Source organism: Gossypium hirsutum, chromosome A09 (assembly GCF_007990345.1).
Source record: "Gossypium hirsutum isolate 1008001.06 chromosome A09, Gossypium_hirsutum_v2.1, whole genome shotgun sequence".
Classification (NCBI taxonomy): Eukaryota; Viridiplantae; Streptophyta; class Magnoliopsida; order Malvales; family Malvaceae; genus Gossypium; species Gossypium hirsutum.
Window position 1 is genome coordinate 58,392,690 of NC_053432.1, and position 17,098 is coordinate 58,409,787.

The 17,098-nt window shown below is 40.6% G+C and overlaps 1 non-coding gene across 1 annotated transcript; it reads right to left on the reverse strand.

Annotated features, from left to right (window-relative positions):
• Nucleotides 1-13,702: 13,702 nt before the first annotated feature.
• Nucleotides 13,703-13,809, reverse strand: LOC121207452 (small nucleolar RNA R71). Its single transcript, XR_005902542.1, has one exon. It is a non-coding gene; the product is annotated as a small nucleolar RNA R71 (small nucleolar RNA).
• Between the last annotated feature and the right edge of the window lie 3,289 nt (nucleotides 13,810-17,098).

A 17,098-nucleotide genomic window follows, 5' to 3' on the forward strand; every position in this document is an offset into this window, starting at 1 on the left:
TGACCTTGTCTCACAAAATTAATTATATCTCAAAATTTACAAATCTATTGCTTACACTATTTCTTCTATGAGAAACTATACTCAATAAGATTTAATTCCATATTTTTTTTTCATATTCTAATTCGATTTCTACAATTTATGGTGATTTTTCAAAGTTAGTCTACTGCTATTGTCCAAACTGTTTTTGTGCAAGCTATTAATTACCATGTTATAACACCCTTATTTTCTTTTTCTACACCATTTCTCATCACTTTCTCTTATTTTCTCTTCACTAACATATCAAAAACATATGACCTTATGTAAGAAAACTCTACTATAACATTATTTCCATGCTTTGTCAATAATAACAAACTTAAAAACATATTGAAATCTTGAGATACTTACCTTGTTCTATTTATACTAATCTTTAAATTGATTTTGTAACACCCCAAATTTTTGGGAATTCTGAAAAAAAGTTTGTAAAATTAAAATTCTATGTTCTGCTTGTTAAGTGTAGGTTTAATTGTGATAGTGGGCCTCTAGAAGGCCCAAGCTTAGGATAACCCGATAGTTTTAAATAATTTTAATTCCATAAGAGAAAGGGGTTCTGGTAAATTGGGCTTTGAGGAATTAATTGTGTAAAATAGATCACAAGGAAGCAAGTGGTGAAGTGGCATGTGACGCCACAGGGAAGGCTATAAGTAGCGTGTGGAAGCTAGGGAGGACCCAGGTTCAAGTCACATTGATAGCAAAAACAAGGGATTAATTTTTATGAACAGAAAAGGTAGGTAATGGAAATGAAGTGAAAGACTGTTAACAAGAGTTTGAGTTGCTCAGGAGATGGAGCAAGGAGGGGATAAGGGAGAGAAATTAGGAGCTGATTAGGGAGAGATGTGTTAGCTGAATGTTGGACTCTTAAAGAGCAAGAGGTGGCCGGCCAAGGGATTCTTTAAGGGGGGCAAAATTCGGCTAGGTTAAGGAGCTAGTATAAATTCGGCACTTAGGGTAGTTGGTGCCGTTTCCTGACTTTTCACCTCATCTTTTCTTTTCTCCTCTCCCCATCAACCTTTTTCTTCATCTCCTTTCCACCATTACCGAACCTTCCTACCATCTTGTTCATCTCCATTTTTTCCTTCAACCATTTCAAAACCTTCATAGCCTGTGGCCATAAAAAGCTGAAATCCCGAAAGCTTGTTTCTTTTTGTGCCGATTTCTTTTAATCAAAACCACATCTCTTCTCTTCATCATTTGTGGCCGATTCACCAGCCCTCTAAAACCTCAAGTTTTGACGACAAGACCATAGCAAGATCCTCTCGTTTTACCTTTCTAAACACAAGTTGCAAAAAGCCGAAAACCCTACATTATAAGGGACTTGGCCGAATACTGGAGTCACTGAAAGCTCGACTTTTGTTATCATCTGAGGGCTTAGATCTACATCGGTATCGAGTGGGAAACTCATTGGAATCATTCACTAAGGAATCGGTGGTAAGTCTTCTCCAAAACTTAGTCTTCTTACATATTTTAGGAAAAGCCAAAATCCCTAAAAGTTAGGGAGTTTGTCGATTTGGACTTGTAATCCTGAGGGGTCGTAATAACTATTTTGTTTTGGTAATAACGTGATTTAGAGGTGGTTGATCAAGGGCTTGGACAGGTGGAACAATCGGATCTTTGGAGTTAACCATATTTCGGCAGTAAGGTAAGAGTAATAAGGGTTTTAGGCATGTTTGGCCGAATGTGGTAAGGGACTATATACTCAATTTTATTTCGATATTTGGAGTAATATTAAGTGATTCAATTGTAGGCAGTTCGTGTGTAGATCTCGTCGAGGAAATCCCAAAAATAGGTGTGTAACTGACACCCTCTCATAGGCTAGATCAGCAAAAGCCGAAAAGCCGAAATACTGAAAAGCCGGTATTTTGGGCACTTGCGAGTGTGCGAATGCTCGTAGGACGTATGGATAATTATTACTGGTAATCAAAAGTAATAAAACTGCAGTACGTGCTATTTCGTGCGTTTTGATATTTTAGGCTTAATGGGCCAAAACTGGGTTAATGGGCCAACGGGCCCAATTCGGTAAGAACGCTCGGTAAGTGTTTCTGGCTAAACATAATGGCTACGATATGCATGAAAACCATAGAAATAGTTAGATTTACTAGAATACCCCTATGTATGCAAAATTACCATTATACCCCTATGTATGCAAAATGACCTTTATACCCTTAGGGTTAATTTTGTCTGAAAAGCATGATGAATTAAATCTGTATGATGTATGCCATGAATGTATATCTGTTGCATGGGGACATGGGTTATATTATGGAGGAAGCGTCCTGGTGGCTATGCCACAAATTATCTGTTTTGGTGGCCTTGCCACATATATCTGTTCTGGTGGCACTGCCACAAAATATCTGTATCTGGTGACTTTGTCACATTTTCTGTATCTGGCTGCCATGCTACATATTTCTGTGGCGTATAGCGGTTGGGTGGGTCGAGTAGTCACCCCACATGGCGAAAGGATGGTATGGGGGTGTATGTGGTTGGATATGGTTGGGTTTCTGCATAAGCATGGTATATCTGTTTTGATCTGTTCTGGGCCTAAGGGCTTTATTCTAATATCTGTTCTGGGCTGAGGCCAACTTATTCTGTCTCTGTGGTTTGAACTGATTTAGGCTATGGTTGGGTTGAATTACACACTGAGTTTCCCAAAACTCACCCCTTATTTTCATCCTCGCAGGTAATCCTCAACCATAGTGGGCTTGGAGCTGTGAGGGATTCGGACTGGCCACATGTTTCTATGAACCTGGTTTCTTTCTGGTGAACTGGACGTCCTTTTAATTTCATTTATGGTTTTGGGTTTTAAGTGTAATAAGGCTGCTTAATTAATTTTATGGTTTTGTTTTACTTTTATTATTTTATTTTATTATGATGAAAAAAACTATATAACTAAGGAAAATGGGTTAGCTTTAGGACGCGTTTCCAAAAACATTAAGTGATTTCAAAATAACACGATTACAAGTAAGACTTCCGCTAAGCAAACGTTCTCAAACTTAATCATTTTCTTAAGATAGACATACCAGACGATTTTCTCAAAATTATACGAGTCGTTAAGGTGTGGCAATGGTGGTGTGCATGTCTAGGATTGGATCCGAAGGGAGCTTGGTACTTAAGCAGTCCGATGGACTCACCTCCTCTTTTCCTGGTTTTCCTACCTGGTGCACAACTTCTATTCACTTTAACCTACTTTTAAAAGTATTTTTTACAACACCAACTAAGTTCTCCAAATTAAGTAATACGGAACGTTTTGAACGCATCGATGTGGCGCACCGGATCCGGTCATAACGTCTAGGCCGAGTTTGGGGTGTTACATTTAGTGGTATCAGAGCCAAGTTGCAACAACTCGGCTGTGGAATGGGTTTACAAAAATGAAGATTTTCAAAAAAAAATCAGTTTTTAAAAAATCTGGACTCTTGAAGGTGGCATTCCGAATCTCCGGCCCAAGCCTGTAAGTATTCTAAATTTTTCTGAATATATTCTGAATTATCTATCTGTACTGAAACTTTACTAGAATACTCTAGATAGGATGCTACTGAAATCCTAGAAAAGCTTGCTAAAAGACTGAGACTGTAGCTAGACATCGATTCTGCGAAAACCAACTCTGAATTACTGTCTGAATCATAAAACATCTGTAATAAACATTGGAATGATATTAATGCATAAAATTCATAATCAGATAATACGATATGAGTACAAGAGCCACTCGTGGAAGAGGCCGTGGACGTGGCCGAAGAAAAGCTCGAGTGGGATCTTCGTCTTCAGGACATATGCCAGCGGCAGAAGCACCGGTACCATCGGCAACGGAAGTGGAATCACATGGTCATGGTGCCGGGGATGACGCCCTGTCGCAGGCTATGCTTCGAGTTCTGGAAAGGGTTACCGGGGCAAGTTCGGGCAACGAAATTCGAGGGTCGATTTCTGAACGACTCCGCGCTAACGGAGCGAGATCTTTAGGGGTGTATCTGGTGTAGCCCCGAATGTGGCAGAATATTGGTTGGAGGCCACGGAACGAATTATGGATGACTTGGACTGTTCTGTGGAGCAGAAGCTGAAGGGGGCCGTATCGTTGCTACGAGATGAGGGTTATCAGTGGTGGCTCACCGTGAGGGATGGAACCCCAGCTGATAGGGTCACTTGGGAGCTGTTTAAGACGGCCTTTAAGGGGAAGTATGTTGGGGCTAGTTATGTGGACGCCCGTAGGAAAGAATTCCTGAATCTGGTCCAAGGAGGCAAAACTGTTGCGGAGTACGAGGCTGAATTTCTGAGGCTGAGTAGGTATGCTGTGGGAATAGTTGCTATGGAGTATGAGCGTAGCGTTCGCTTTGAGGATGGACTCAGAGATGACCTTAAGGTGCTGATTGCTCCGCAGAGGGAGTGAGACTTCGCGGTTCTGGTGGAAAAAGCCAAGATCGCTGAGGAGGTAAAGCGTACTGAGAGGCAGAACCGTGAGAAAGATCAGAACCATTTTCGGAGGGATTCTGGACATTCGGGTGGAGCAAACAAGAATGGCAAAAGGGCGAGAGTGAAGGAGCCAGTTCGAGCCGTTCCGATGAATGTGGTTAGACCGCCAATCTGTGGGGACTGTGGTAAGGTACACCTGGGTGAGTGTAGGAAACATTCTGGTGCTTGTTTTCGATGTGGATCTATGGAGCACAAAGTTAAAGACTGTCCTCAGAGAGCTGATCAGGTTCAAGTTACAGAACAGAGGGTTACTCAACCGGCGAGAGGTGGACCACAGCCACCGAGAGGACGTGGACAAGGTAGGGGCGGAAATGGGAATGGAAATGGTCGAGGTCGAGGGGCACCTGGCAGGGGAGTCGGAAATGCTGAGGCTCGACAGCCAGCGTTGGTGTATGCAGCTCGTCGTCGAGAGGAGGGCGACGCACCTGATGTCATAACTGGTACGTTTTTAGTTTCTAATATGCCGTATACTGCCTTGGTGGATATTGGATCTACTCATTCTTATGTTGCGTGTGCCATATCTGGGTCATTGGGAGTGCATTCTGAGAAGATAGTGAGTGGGGTATCTGTGCTAAGTCCCTTGGGTCACTCGGTTAGGGTAGACAAACTGTATAAGGATGTACCCTTAGAAACTCAAGGTAGGATCTTTCCTGGCGATCTAATGGAGTTGCCGTTTGGAGAGTTTGATCTTATTCTGGGAATAGACTGGCTTGTTAAGCATAAGGCGACTCTGGATTGTGCTGCTAAGCGAATGGTGCTAAGAACCACGGAAGGGGATGAGGTTATGGTGATAGGTGAGCGAAGGGACTATTTGTCTAATGTGATATCGGCATTGAGGGCTGAAAAGTGGATTCAAAAAGGTTGTGAGGCCTATTTGGCATTTGTATGTCAAACAAATGTAGAGGGGCTGACAGTGGATAAGGTTAGAACTGTAAAAGAGTTCCAAGATGTCTTTCCAGAGGAGCTTCCGGGATTGCCTCCAAACCGAGAAGTTGAATTTGGAATCGACCTGTTGCCTGGGACAGCACCAATGTCCATTGCACCATATAGGATGGCATCGAAGGAGTTAGTGGAGTTAAAGGCGCAAATTCAAGAATTGTATGATAGGGGCTTTATTAGGCCAAGTGTGTCTCCATGGGGAGCACCGGTGCTATTCGTGAAGAAGAAGGATGGGACGATGCGCATGTGCATTGATTATCGCCAGTTGAATAAACTGACGATTAAGAATAAGTACCTTCTGCCAAGGATTGACGATCTGTTCGACCAACTTAAAGGAGCTTCTGTATTTTCCAAGATCGATCTTCGATCTGGATATCATCAGTTAAGGGTCAACGAGGCAGATATTCATAAGACAACATTCAGGACTCATTATGGTCATTATGAGTTTCTGGTTATGCCATTTGGACTAACAAACGCTCCTGCAGTATTTATGGACCTGATGAATCATGTGTTCCAACCATTTCTAGATCGGTTCATGGTCGTCTTTATTGACGATATTCTGGTATATTCTAAGACCGAAGCAAAGCATGATGAGCATCTCCGCACTGTGTTGCAAGTGTTAAGGGAGAAGGAACTTTATGCGAAGTTCAGCAAGTGTGAGTTTTGGTTGAGGGAGGTAACCTTTTTGGGGCATGTCGTCTCTGCAGAGGGGATTAAAGTGGATCCTCGAAAGATTGAAGCAATTTTGGAATGGAAGCCACCTAGGTCGGTTTCAGAAATTCGAAGTTTCCTAGGGTTGGCAGGATACTACAGAAGGTTTGTGGAAGGTTTTTCTGTGATGGCAGCACCTCTCACAAAACTCATAAGGAAAGGAGTACCGTTTGTATGGACAGAGAAGCAGCAAGAAGATTTTGAGAGGTTGAAGAAAGTTCTGACTAAAGCACCTGTGTTAATTCAACCAGAGTCTGGGAGAGATTTTACTGTGTACAGTGATGCATCACACGTAGGTTTGGGTTGTGTGTTGATGCAAGAGGGTAAGGTGGTTGCTTATGCGTCTCGAGAACTTAAGCCTCACGAAGGGAACTATCCCACTCATGATTTGGAGTTAGTAGCAGTGATCTTTGCACTTAAAATCTGGAGGCATTACTTGTATGGAGAAAGGTGTATTATATACACAGATCATAAGAGTCTCAAGTATTTGCTGACTTAGAAGGAACTGAACCTTAGGCAAAGGAGATGGATTGAGTTGCTTAAGGATTATGATTGTTCAATCGAATATCACCCAGGCAGGGCTAATGTGGTAGCCGATGCTCTAAGTCGTAGAGCTGTATCTGATCTGAGAGCAATGTTTGCTCGTCTAAGTCTGTATGATGATGGAAGTTTGTTGGCTGAATTGCAAGTAAGGCCAACCTGGGTGGATCAGATTAAGGAAAAGCAGTTGAAAGATGAGTCTTTGGACCCTCGTTTTCAACAAGTTAAGGAAGGGGAAACTTCTGAGTTTGGGTTAAATGATGATGGGGTTCTGTGTTTTCGAGGTAGAATTTGTGTTCCGAAGGACTCTGACTTGAGACAGTCAATTTTGAAGGAAGCTCATGGGGGACTTTGTGCCATGCATCCTGGAGGGAATAAGTTGTACCATGACTTGCGAGAACTGTATTGGTGGCCTGGACTTAAGTGAGAGGTAACGGAATTTGTGGGGAAATGTCTGACATGCCAGCAAGTGAAAGCTGAGCATCAGTTACCTTCTGGATTATTGCAACCAGTAAAAATATCACTTTGGAAGTGGGAGAGGGTAACCATGGACTTTGTGAGTGGGCTACCCTTGACACCATCGAAGAAAGACTCGATATGGGTGATTGTGGATAGGTTGACCAAGTCGGCTCATTTTATACCTGTTCGCACAGACTTTTCTCTTCAGAAGTTAGCCAAGTTGTATGTGGCGGAGATTGTGCGACTGCATGGAGTTCTGGTTTCAATTATCTCTGATCGGGATCCTAGATTCACATCTTGGTTTTGGCAAAAGCTGCATGAGGCGTTGGGAATACGATTGAACTTTAGTGTGGCTTTCCATCCCCAAACTCATGGTCAGTCGGAAAGAGTTATTCAGATTCTGGAAGACATGTTGAGGGGATGTGTTATTAATTTCTGAGGTAGTTGGGAGGATTACTTGCCTTTGGTAGAGTTTGCATACAACAATAGTTATCAGTCGAGTATTCGAATGGCACCTTATGAAGCACTATATGGGCGAAGGTGTCGAACACCTAGTTGTTGGACTGAACTGGGGGAGCGGCAAGTTCTTGGACCTGAGTTGGTGGCAGATACTGAGGATAAGGTCAGGTTAATTAGAGATCGGTTAAAGGAAGCGTCTGATAGGCAAAAGTCGTATGCAGATCTGAAACGTAAGGAGATTGAATACTCAGTGGGCGATATGATCTTCTTGAAGGTTTCACCTTGGAAGAAGATACTAAGGTTTGGTAAGAAGCGCAAGTTGAGTCCGCGGTTCATTGGGTCTTATCGGATTTTGAAGCGAGTAGGCCCAGTGGCTTATCAGTTGGAATTGCCTTCAGAGTTAGACAAGATTCATGATGTTTTTCACGTCTCCATGTTAAGGCGCTATCGTTCTGACCCTACTCATGTCATGCCGGTTGCAGAAATTAAGGTGCGAGCTGATTTGACCTTTGAGGAGGAGCCTGTACAAATATTGGATCGAGACGTTAAGGTTCTGAGGAGGAAATCTGTACCATTAGTGAAAGTGCTTTGGCGTAACCATGGCAGAGAAGAAGCTACTTGGGAGCCAGAGGAGGCAATGCAACAACAATACCCTCATCTGTTCGGATCAAGTAAATTTCGAGGACGAAATTTCTTTAAGGAGGGTAGAGTTGTAAAGCCCCAAATTTTTGGAAATTCTGAAAAAAAGTTTGTAAAATTAAAATTCTGTGTTCTGCTTGTTAAGTGTAGGTTTAATTATGATAGTGGGCCTCTAGAAGGCCCAAGCTTAGGATAACCCGATAGTTTTAAATAATTTTAATTCCATAAGAGAAAGGGGTTCTGGTAAATTGGGCTTTGAGGAATTAATTGTGTAAAATAGATCACAAGGAAGCAAGTGGTGAAGTGGCATGTGACGCCACAGGGAAGGCTATAAGTGGCGTGTGGAAGCTAGGGAGGACCCAGGTTCAAGTCAAATTGATAGCAAAAACAAGGGATTAATTTTTATGAATAGAAAAGGTAGGTAATGGAAATGAAGTGAAAGACTGTTAACAAGAGTTTGAGTTGCTCAGGAGATGGAGCAAGGAGGGGATAAGGGAGAGAAATTTAGGAGCTGATTAAGGAGAGATGTGTTGGCTGAATGTTGGACTCTTAAAGAGCAAGAGGTGGCCGGCCAAGGGACTCTTTAAGGGGGGCAAAATTCGGCTAGGTTAAGGAGCTAGTATAAATTCGGCACTTAGGGTAGTTGGTGCCGTTTCCTGACTTTTCTCCTCATCTTTTCTTTTCTCCTCTCCTCATCAACCTTTTTCTTCATCTCCTTTCCTCCATTTCCGAACCTTCCTACCATCTTGTTCATCTCCATTTTTCCCTTCAACCGTTTCAAAACCTTCATAGCCTGTGGCCATAAAAAGCCGAAATCCCGAAAGCTTGTTTCTTTTTGTGCCGATTTCTTTTAATCAAAACCACATCTCTTCTCTTCATCATTTGTGGCCGATTCACCAGCCCTCTAAAACCTCAAGTTTTGACGACAAGACCATAGCAAGACCTTCTCGTTTTACCTTTCTAAACACAAGTTGCAAAAAGCCGAAAACCCCACATTATAAGGGACTTGGCCGAATACTGGAGTCACTAAAAGCTCGAATTTTGTTATCATCTGAAGGCTTAGATCTACATCGAGATCGAGTGGGAAACTCATTGGAATCATTCACTAAGGAATCGGTGGTAAGTCTTCTCCAAAACTTAGTCTTCTTACATATTTTAGAAAAAGCCGAAATCCCTAAAAGTTAGGGAGGTTGTCGATTTGGACTTGTAATCCTGAGGGGTCGTAATAACTATTTTGTTTTGGTAATAACGTGATTTAGAGGTGGCTGATCAAGGGCTTGGACAGGTGGAACGATCGGATCTTTGGAGTTAACCATATTTCGGCAGTAAGGTAAGAGCAATAAGGGTTTTAGGCATGTTTGGCCTAATGTGGTAAGGGACTATATACTCAATTTTATTTCGATATTTGGAGTAATATTAAGTGATTCAATTGTAGGCAGTTCGTGTGTAGATCTCGTCGAGGAAATCCCAAAAACAGATGTGTAACTGACACCCTCTCATAGGCTAGATCAGCAAAAGCCGAAAGCCGAAATGCCAAAAAGTCGGTATTTTGGGCACTTGCGAGTGTGCGAATGCTCGTAGGACGTATGGGTAAATATTACTGGTAATCAAAAGTGATAAAACTGCAGTACGTGCTATTTCGTGCGTTTTGATATTTTGGGCTTAATGGGCCAAAACTGGGTTAATGGGCCAACAGGCCCAATTCGGTAAGAACGCTCGGTAAGTGTTTCTGGCTAAACGTAATGGCTACGATATGCATGAAAACCATAGAAATAGTTAGATTTACTAGAATACCCCTATGTATGCAAAATTACCATTATACCCCTATGTATGCAAAATGACCTTTATACCCTTAGGGTTAATTTTGTCTGAAAAGCATGATGAATTAAATCTGTATGATGTATGCCATGAATGTATATCTGTTGCATGGGGACATGGGTTATATTATGGAGGAAGCGTCCTGGTGGCTATGCCACAAATTATCTGTTCTGGTGGCCCTGCCACATATATCTGTTCTGGTGGCACTGCCACAAAATATCTGTATCTGGTGACTCTGTCACATTTTCTGTATCTGGCAGCCATGCTGCATATTTCTGTGTCGTGTAGCGGTTGGGTGGGTCGAGTAGTCTCCCCACATGGCGAAAGGATGGTATGGGGGTGTATGTGGTTGGATATGGTTGGGTTTCTGCATAAGCATGATATATCTGTTTTGGTCTTTTCTGGGCCTATGGGCTTTATTCTGATATCTGTTCTGGGCTGAGGCCAACTTATTCTGTCTCTGTGGTTTGAACTGATTTAGGCTATGGTTGGGTTGAATTACACACCGAGTTTCCCAAAACTCACCCCTTATTTTCATCCTCGCAGGTAATCCTCAACCATAGTGGGCTTGGAGCTGTGAGGGATTCGGACTGGCCACATGTTTCTATGAACCTGGTTTCTTTCTGGTGAACTGGACGTCCTTTTAATTTCATTTATGGTTTTGGGTTTTAAGTGTAATAAGGCTGCTTAATTAATTTTATGGTTTTGTTTTACTTTTATTATGATGAAAAAAACTATGATAACTAAGGAAAATGGGTTAGCTTTAGGACGCGTTTCCAAAAACATTAAGTGATTTCAAAATAACACGATTACAAGTAAGACTTCCGCTAAGCAAACGTTCTCAAACTTAATCATTTTCTTAAGATAGACATAACCAGACGGTTTTATCAAAATTATACGAGTCGTTAAGGTGTGGCAATGGTGGTGTGCATGTCTAGGATTGGATCCGAAGGGAGCTTGGTACTTAAGCAGTCCGACGGACTCACCTCCTCTTTTCCTGGTTTTCCTACCTGGTGCACAGCTTCTATTCACTTTAACCTACTTTTAAAAGTATTTTTTACAACACCAACTAAGTTCTCCAAACTAAGTAATACGGAACGTTTTGAACGCATCGATGTGGCGCACCGGATCCGGTCATAACGTCTAGGCCGGGTTTGGGGTGTTACAGATTTTCTCTCTCCTTCAGCTTCTATTTCTTGAATCCAACTTGATATTCTAACTCCCCATGCTCTCTTTAACATTTTTGTCTCTTCGTAGCTATGGAAATTCATTTGATTTTTGGGTGAAAATGGTGAATTTTTGGTAAAAGGACCAAATTGTAAAGAAAGCAAAACTTTCTTTCTTCCTCTCTTTCTCTCACGTTAGTGCATGGGAAAATATGGATGAGAATTTCTCATCTTTCTTTCTTTATATACTAATAAAATAATAATAAAATATCTTATTAAAGTATTAATAAAATAATATTTATCTAATTAAATAATTATAAAATATCAAAATATCTCTAGCATCATTATTACTTTCTAGATTTCTCTCTCTTCCAATTGACCATTTTTCCCTTCATTATCTTTTAAAATTCCATTATTGAGTCATCATTTAATTTGGTAAAATTGCAATTTAGTCCCTCATAGTTCTTCATCTATTCAATTTGGTCCTAATTCATCCATTTTCCTTAGTTTCTAGATCATTCCACTCTTAAATTATTTACACTATTGGTCCGTCAACTTTTTCATATTTACACTTTAACCCCTTAAATTATGAATATTTGCTTTTGTGCAACAAAACTTTTCTCACTTTACAATTTAGTCCTTTCTTGAATTAATATATCATAATATACTTCTCAATATTGACATAACTCAAAATTTCCCTTTTTGTCACTTTATTTCCTTATTTTACTATATCAAGGATAATATCTTACTATAAAAATTTTTAGGGTATTACAGAAAAGGCCACTCTTGAGGGCTTTTAGGCATTCTAAACACTATTTAAACACTTGAGGAGGCATTTAGAGGGGACACACGGAGTATGAGGCAGAGAATTACTCAAAGAAAGCCGATTGATCCATCTCAGAAGCCGGATTCACCTTCAAGACTGAAGATCTCCCTTCAATTCCCTTCAAGAGTTCTTGGGTTTTCTTTATGTTTTGTTATTATTATTCTTTTGAGATGTTTTCTTTCGTAGATATGAACTAAATCCCGTAAATACTTAAGGGGAATGAAACCTAAGACGAATCTTGTTATTATTATCTGAATTGTATGATAAATATTTTACTTGTTCTTAATTATGAATTCTTAATTCTTACTTTAATATTCCAGGATATTGATTCAAGTATTGATGTGCTTATCCAGGGAAGCAAAAGTCCCTGTCTAAGAGTAGATCTAACATAATTAAGCGGATCAATCAATGCCTAGAGATAGGGTGACAAGATTTTACCGGATTAGGGTGAAACCTAATAAGGGAATCCATAGATTGAGTTAATGCAACACTAGGGAGTTAATTAGAAAGAGATTTCAGTTAATCAACCTAGGGTTAGACGTTGTTAGTCTCGAGAGAGATAATAATATAAATTAGGGATTTCTACGGATCAAGTCAAGTGAATAAATCGTCTGATTCAGAGTCAATAACAAATGAAGTCTAGGTGGATTTTTTCCCTTAGGTATTGTCCAAATCATTCAGTTTTTCCAAAAGTTATTTCCCCAATTTACTTCTTGTGTATTCTGAGTTTAGTAATTAGTTTAGATAAAACAAACCCCTAAATTTTTAGGCTAGATAATAAAAAGAAAGTTAATATTAGTATTTTTAGTTCCTTTGGGTTCGACATCCCGGTCTTGCCATAAGCTATACTACTGTTCGATAAGGTGCACTTGCCTTTGTCGTGATATTAGTTAGTTTTCAAGAACATGCATTCATAAATTATAAAACTTATTGCATGTATCACATCCCACGATCAAGTTTTTGGCGCCGTTGTCGGGGAACTAAGATATTAGGAACACTCGATTTTTATTATTTTAGCCATTCTACTTTTATTGCAATTTAAAATTTTATTTTCTTTTCTAATTTTTTGTTTATTTGCTTCTGACAGGTTTTTTATAGTGCATGACTAGAAGAAACCCGTCGGGACCACTACTTTTTGATAGTGAGATCTATCGCACAGCTCGCAGAAACTGAAGAGAAATAAGGCGAAGCCTAAGATACACAGAGGAAGAGCAAGAGGACGACATTCACACCACAACCGAGGAGATGACTGAAAATCAGGAAAATTTGCTACCTCCTACTATTGCTACTGACCCAGTAAATTAAAATCCTGCTCCACGCACTATGTATGATTATGCTAAACCTACTTTAACAGGAACTGAGTCAAGTATAGTTAGGTCTGCTGTTACTGCAAATAATTTTGAACTGAAACCTAACACAATTCAAATGATCCAACAGTTTGTTCAGTTTGATGGTTTGCAGGATGAGGACCCAAGCGCTCATTTAGCGAATTTCCTAGAGTTTTGCAACACTTTTAAAATCAATGGCTTTTCTGATTTTGTTGAGGAACAAAGAAAAATAGTGGTTGAACTCGTTACCACGAAGGTCAATCACTACTTGGGAACAAATGACCGAAAATTTTTTACTTAAATATTTTCCGCCGGCTAAAATGGCTAAATTGAGGAATGATATCTCTTCTTTTGTGAAGATGGATCTAGAGACACTCTATGATGCATGAGAGAGATATAAGGACCTCTTGAGAAGATGCCCTCACCATATGCTGCCCTTATGGTTGCAGGTTCAAACATTTCACAATGGCCTGAATCCTTCGACTAGACAGATGATTGACGCAGCTGCTGGTGGGACTATCAATAACAAAACACCTGAAGTGGCTTACGAATTTATTGAAGAGATGTCACTGAATAACTATCAGTTGCAAGTCATGAGAACAAAGCTGACAAAAGTAGCCGATGTTTTCAACCTCGATGCGGTTACTATGCTATTTAACTAGGTGGAACTCTTAAATAAAAAGATTGACGGTTTGTGTGGTTCTACTCAGGTACATCTAGTGATGAGGTGCGATTCAAATAGAGGAGGAGCATACACATAATATCAACCCTTCAACCCTAGCACTGAGGAGGAACAAGTTCATTATATGGGTAATAATTCTAGATCTCAAAATAACCCATATAGTAACACATATAATGTAGGTTGGAGGAACCATCCCAACTGCTCGTGGGTTGGTCAAGGGAATCAAAAGACACAACATCCTCTGGGTTTTCAACAACCGCCTTACCAATAGGAAAAGAAGCCGAACCTTGAGGAGATGCTAACAAAGTTTATCTTGTGTCAGAAACTCGCTTTCAGAATACCAAAACAGCACTTAAGAATCAACAAGTGTCGATACAAGGGCTCGAAACTCAGATAGGCCAACTCGCCAAATTGATTTTTGAATGACCACAAGCTAGCTTACCGAGTAACACTAAATCTAACCCAAGGGAACAGCTCAATGCAATTACCATTCAAGATGAGGAAGGGTTAGTCTAACCTGAACCAGAACCGAGGCAAGGAATTGTGGTAAGTAAAAGCAAAGGTGAGGTAGACCACGGTGAATAAACACCGGTAAGTAAAGAGTACAAACCTCGTGTGCCATACCTCAATCGACAAGGAAAGACCGCACAGACGAACAATTCAGTAAATTCCTTAAATTATTAAAAAATTACATATCAACTTACCGTTTATTGAAGCTCTTTCGCAGATGCCAAATGCAGCCAAATTCTTAAAGGAGCGTTTAACAAATAAGCGGAAGTTGGATGAGGCGTCGCATGCGGAGTTAAATGCAGTTTGCTTAGCCATACTACAGAATAAGCTGGCCAACAAATTAAAAGATCCAGGGAGTTTTACGATTCCTTGTGTAATTGGTAGCTTAGATGTTAATAATGCTTTGGCTGATTTAGGGGTTAGTATCAATGTCATGCCTTATAAAATGTTTAAACAACTAGGTCTTGGGAAACCCAAACAAACTAGGATGAGCATTCAGTTAGCAGACAAAACAATCTAGGGGTATTATTGAAGATGTACTCGTTAAAATTGACAAATTCATATTCCCAGTTGATTTTGTTGTTCTAGACATAGAAAAGAATAGTGATGTGCCTTTAATTTTAGAAAGGCCCTTTTTAGCAACTACTAGTACTATAATTGATGTTGGTACAGGTGAACTCACACTTCGTGTGGGTGAGGAAACAATCACTCTTCAAGCTTGAAATTTTACTAATGTTGATCATGTGGTGCAACCTTCCTTGCAGGAAATACGTTCGAAAAGCATACATAAGTCTTGTTCAAATGACAATAAAAAACCCATCTATGAAGAACGAAGGCTACAAGTCGAGGAACTAGATGAATGGTGGACACAGAAACTGAGAGCACACGATAGACCAAAACCACCCCATGACGAGTTCAATATTTCACCAAAACAACTTAAGGTTGGAGACAAAGTACTATTAGATGCAGCAGACCCTCGGATTGCCACTAGTACTATAATTGATGTTGGTACAGGTGAACTCACACTTCGTGTGGGTAAGGAAACAATCACTCTTCAAGCTTGAAATTTTACTAATGTTGATCATGTGGTGCAACCTTCCTTGCAGGAAATACGTTCGAAAAGCATACATAAGTCTTGTTCAAATGACAATAAAGAACCCATCTATGAAGAACGAAGGCTACAAGTCGAGGAACTAGATGAATGGCGGACACAGAAACTGAGAGCACACGATAGCCCAAAACCACCCCATGACGAGCTCAATATTTCACCAAAACAACTTAAGGTTGGAGACAAAGTACTATTAGATGCAGCAGACCCTCGGATTGCCACCTCTGAACCTAATGGAGAAATCCCTCTTACGGTACTTAGCATTTTACCATACGGCACAGTCGAGGTAATTCATCCCAAATTCGGTACATTCAAGGTAAATAGTACTCGTCTAAAACCTTATTTTGATAAACTTGATAGCAGGGATGATGAGTATAAACTCCTTGCACCACCTTGACCATGCAACAGAGAGGTAAGTCGAGCTTAAACTATAAATAAGCACTTCTCAGGAGGTAACCCGAGCACTAACGGTGTTAACTTCTTTAAATTTTAGTTTTTAACATTTAAATCCACTAATCGAGACACTGAACATAGGTTTTCCAAAACCACACGACCAGGCCCACGGGCGTGCCTTAGGTCGTGCCCATACCACAGAATGCAACACGGCCGTGCGATACGGCCGTGTGAAAATAAGGCATAATTTTTCCCCAACACGGGAATTGATAAGTTGCACGGTCGTGGGTGAATCTGTCAAAACAACGCGAGCATGCGACACGCCCGTGCCCACTACCTGTGGTCAAGACTAACAAAATAACACAGACGTAGACATCCATACATGGGCATGGGAGAAGCGAATGAAGCAGAACACGGCTGTGTGACATGGCCGTGTGCATCAACACGCCCAAAGAACACAGGTGTGGGCCAAATTTTAGACGCACCTAAATTTGAAAATCATGATACATACGAGCTAAAGTTAGGGCACAATATCTATATAAACCCCTCACTATTCATCATCCCCTTCCCCAAAAACTCTAAACCCTAGCCGCCGCAACCCCTACGCCACCGCCGACCAGCCACCCTAGCTTTCCTTTCTCCTTTATTTTTCTTTCCTCTCTTTCCCTTTCCCCCTCTTCTCATCCTTGCACGAGTCACACGACCTCACTACCACGCCCGTGGCTGTCCCCAAACACAGCACCACTACCGCGCCATTGCCCCTCCAGCCACCAGTTCTCCACTAACAGTTTTTTTTCTATTGTACTCTCTTTTTATGCTTATTCTCATAATAATCTTAATTTTTTAGCCTTTTATATGCATTTTACTAATAATTGGTTATCATAGGAATTGTTTCATATATATTTTTTTATTTTTAAACCATACTTAGCTATTTTCATCTAATTCATTTTTAATTTAGTCATGCTATCACTTTACTATTTGGATAGTTGAATTTGATTGCTATTGGTTGAATATTGGTAGTGTTAGTAG